Raw genomic sequence first — 4,740 nt, 5'->3', positions numbered from 1 at the left:
TTACTTATTAGCCAATGGGAGCAACACATATTCACAACATACAGAAGGACATCCCGCAGCAACACACCCTTAATCCCAGCACTTGGGAGACAGAAGCAGACAGATGTCTGTGAGTTCCAGGCCAGCTAGGTCTCTATAGTGAGACAATGTCTAAAAACAACATTAAAAACTAAGCTAAGTAGGACACCACCAATCCCATAAACTATTACTTCCAGGGTGTTTCCAGCATTTATCTGCACCCTGGGAACAAATACCGTATACAGATCATTCTTTTCACCCCCACTAGTGTTATGTAGAACAGAGGAGTGGGTGTTATTCAATGTCCTATTGGGTTGGGAAGATAAATCATTTGGTAGAGGACCTGCATTCTATTTTCCAGAGGCCGTGTAAAAAGAGCAGGCATAGCAACACACCTGTGATCCCAGCTGTGAGGGCACAGAAAGATGATCTTTGGACCTCGCTGGCCAGCCAGTCTAGAGAAAACTGTGAGCTCTATGTCCAAAGATACCTTTTCAAAACACAAAGTGGTGCGCAACAGAAGAAAGTCACCTGACACTGAACTTCGGCCTCCACTGTGCATGGGTACACATATGCACACACATCTAAACATGTACATACACCTAAATACATATACACATGCATGTTCACACCCTCAAAGATCTTTTTGACAAATGAATATACACTATGCTAGGCATTGTCTGCATATAAAGTCTAGGAAGACTCATGCTTTCAAATAATTTATAATCTATAACACTCAAGTTCTTTAGTGGTACACATTCAAAGCTGGAGGCTCTCTGAAATGCAGGCCACTATCCGAAGGCCGAAGGCAAGAGTGACATTTCCCTTCCTCCCATCAGCTCTCTGGCTGTGCGGTTTATTTGGATTTCCTTATTAACCTGTATTTTTCTCACTCACCAGGCTGAAGTCCAATCTCCACAGAGTCTTTCCGTTCTTCCCGTATGAATCAAGCCTCGCATTCTCATCTTGTTGTCAAATTCGCCTGACAGATAGATTTGCTACAACAAATGAAAACACTAAATAAGCAGCCCCCATCTATTTTTTATGGCTGACATTCGTTCCTAGCAAACAGCAAATGTTATCCCAAGATGAAAGCATCTATAATTCCTGAAGGTTTCATTTGGCTGTAAATCATGAGGAATATTTCTATTGTAAGTCTTTTTTTAATGTAAAGCCAGACCTAAAATACATATATTCTTTAAATTCCTTAGGAAGGAGTGCAGCAAAGTTTGATTCTAACAAGAACTGTGGGGAAGATGGCTGTGGTCAGTATCATAGAAGGGTTAAAAGCTATCAGCAGAAACATTTAATGGGATTATACTTTATAAATAAATGTGTATATTAACATACATAAACTAAGGCAATCAAGAGTTCACAGATGCTCCTCTTTCCCATCACCTCAAACTTTCACGTTTGCCATGCTCCAAGGTCATCATCACTCAGCTGGCAGAGCTCCTGAACCTGAGACAATCCAGCAGCAGCTGTCAGCAACTAACAATCTTGCTTGCTGTTCAAGAATCCTTCTCTGGGAAAACAACCACAAGAGCCAGAGCAGAGAGAAAGAACTCTGTGGGGAAAGTAAAAATAAATAAATAAAGAAAGAAAGAACATTTTCAGGGAAACAGATGAATCTGGAAAGTATTGTGTTAAGTGACATAACCCAGACACGAGAAGACGGAAATCGAATGTTCTCCCATATGTAGATCCTAACTTCTAATGTTTGTATGTATGTCAGTAAGGGGCTGAGGAGTGGATATAGTCTAGGAAACCAGAGGAAAGCAAAAAGAGGTGAATAAGAGGTGTTATGGAAAGGGAATAGAAAGGAGGCTAGAACGGGGGATGGTGTAAGTCGGGTGGGAGATGGGGCTGAGGTGAGAAGAGGGACAAGAACAAAATTTCCTTAAAATGTCGTGATGAAACCTAATTCCTTGTGTGTTAATGAAAATAAACAGTTTAAAAGAAAGAGATAGAGGAGATGACTCAGTGGGTAAGAGCGCTTGCTGCACAATCATGAGGACACAAGTTCAAATCCCCATTCCCATGCAAAATTCCAGGCATGGTCATGTAACTCTAGCCCTGTTGAGGCAGAGCAGGGGTGGAGACAGGAGGTTCACTGGGACTTGATGATTAAAACCTAGCTCCAGGTTCAGTGAGAGATCCTGACATGAGGGGACAAGAATGAGAGAGTGCTTTTCCAGGGACGGTGCTTAGAAGCACTCAGAATGATCCAGTGTTTCAAAAACCATCATAGGCTTTCCTACAATACAGCCTCTAGCAAAAGTAGGCTGTCTTGGACCCCTGGCAACAGGATTGTTTACCTTTATACCAAGAAGGTTGGGAAAGCACCTAAATCTGCATGCGGTGTGTGCCCAGGCAGGCTGTGAGGGGTTCGTGCTGTGAGACTGAAAGTCCTTATGAGATTGTGTAAGACAAAGAAGCATGTCAGCAGGGTCCACAGTGGGTCCATGTGTGCCAACTATGTCTGTGACAGGATCAAGCGGGCTTTCCTTATTGAGGAGCAGAAATTTGTTATGTAAATGTTGAAGGCACAAGCACAGAGTCAGAAAGCAAAATAAATATGAATATGCAGCTTTTTTAACTAATAAAGATCAAGGCTTTGTCTGTGGGAAAAAAAAAGAATGAGAGAGCAGGACACCTGATATCCATTTCTGGCCTCCACACACATATGCAAAGGTGCACAGACCAGTACACACCAATTGCATATACACCACAGAGAAGGAGAGAGACTGAGACAGAGAGGAACATACTAATAGTGATGGAGTATCCTCATGTATCACCTCCTTCAGTCTTTATGCTTGAATACAGGAGCAGACATTCTGCTTAGTACTACGTAGTACATGAAAGAACATGGGCTTAGAAAGTTTAAGTAGGTTGCTCCAAGTCACACAATTTAAAACAAGAGATCAAAAATGGTTGACTTCCTGCTGAGATGGAGGGCCAGAACAGAAAAGGAAACTGAAAAGCCCTTCGAAGTATTTCCTTCCTCACCATTCCACTGGAATTAAGAGAAAGAGGAAAACAGAGAGGGGGACTTTAATTGGGGAAGGAGAAAGGAAGTTAATATGGAAATACGGAAAGAGGAGGGACAAATAACACTAAGGATCTTTGTAAAATCCCAGGTAATCATATGTGGTGGTATTGTGTTCCCCAAAATATTGTGCACCCTAATAAACTTCTCTGAAGTCAGAGACAGAACAGCCACTAGATACAAAGGCTAGAAAACAGTGACACTCACATCTTTAATCCTAGCATTCCAGAGGTAGAAATCCCTCTGGATCTCTGTGAGTTCAAGGCCACACTGGAAACAGCCAGGCATGGTGATCACACACCTTTAATCCCAAGAAGTGAGGTTTTAATCCCAGGGAGTGATGGCAAAAACAGAAAGACATATAAGGCATGAAGACCAGAAACTAGAAGCTTTTAGCTGGTTAAGCTTTTACGCTTTGAGCAGCACAGTTCAGCTGAGATCCATTTGGATGAAGACACAGAAGCTTCCAGTCTGAGGATCAGCTGAGGAACTGGCAAGGTGAGGTGGCTGTGGCTTGTTATGTTTCTCTGATCATCCAGTATTCACCCCAATACCTGGCTCCAGGTTTGATTTTATTAATAAGAACTTTTAAAACTCATGCTACAATCATATTGTTTTATAATTACATAAATTATGTAATTTATATATATATATATATATATATATATTATACATATATAAACAGCTTAAATGAAGCTATACCACTTGGGCTGACAATGTTCCCCACAAAAGCCGTAAACTACCTAACAAAACCCAAGTACCAGGCATGGGAAACCTCAGAGCTGTTGGTCAGGGTCGTCTGGGTGATTCCCAAAACTACACAAGCTATTGCTTTGCTCTTGACTGCCTGTCAGAGGTTGAATAAGTCCTTGTTGCAGAAGAAACCACATTCTTCAGACAGGATTCTGAATATCTGAGCTGGATCTAACACGAAAATCTCTGTCCCATGGTCTAGTTTTCAGTGTATCAGAAGGTACTGTGCAAGCTGCCAATGTTGGGAAGCAAACAGTAGTCCTATCCAGGTGGGAAGCCTATGAACCACAATGACCAGCATGGCAAGATGTCCCTGAGGGTGCAACAGTGGCACTCAGAACTTGGTGGTAACCAATGGCTGTCTATGAATTAAAGGCAAACTCAGCAGGAGGAAAATTGTGTGTGGTGCTGGAAACATGACCGATTTCCCAGGGCTAGTGAGGTCACAGATCTAAGAGGAGAGCCTGCTACTACCATTTTACCAGACCAACATAACTTCCAGCTGAATTCTAAAGCTTATCCTTAAGCCCACAGGCAAATATAGCTCTCGTCCCACATCAGAGAAGCATCTCTCCACAGCAAACAGAGACCATTACAGAAAACTGGTCTCAAGGCTTAGATCAACAGATTGTGGGAAGCACAGCCCCAAACAGATACATTTACAACAGAATTCCTGAACCTAAGATTGAGGGAACATCTTGAAAGAGGGAGGAGAAAGATTTTAAGAGTCAGAGGACCAGGAAATCTGCTGTGAGATTCTGTCTCTTATAAATGATAGGGAAGCTACACCCATGACACTTCAACAATATGGCTGCCTAAATAAGAGACGAACAATGACAATGTCAACAGACAGGTTAATGTGGAAGGAGGAACCTCATGGGGTCCCAATGCTAGACAAAAAAACAAAATAAAACAAAACA

General features: G+C 42.0%; 1 pseudogene; it reads left to right on the top strand.

Annotated features, from left to right (window-relative positions):
- The first annotated feature begins 2,240 nt into the window (after positions 1-2,240).
- Positions 2,241-2,594, top strand: LOC131924974 (large ribosomal subunit protein eL34-like; annotated as a pseudogene).
- Positions 2,595-4,740: the final 2,146 nt, after the last annotated feature.

This window comes from Peromyscus eremicus, chromosome 15, assembly GCF_949786415.1.
Source record: "Peromyscus eremicus chromosome 15, PerEre_H2_v1, whole genome shotgun sequence".
NCBI lineage: Eukaryota > Metazoa > Chordata > Mammalia > Rodentia > Cricetidae > Peromyscus > Peromyscus eremicus.
Note: the sequence above shows the minus strand (reverse complement) of the source record. Positions and strands in the feature narration are given on the sequence as shown.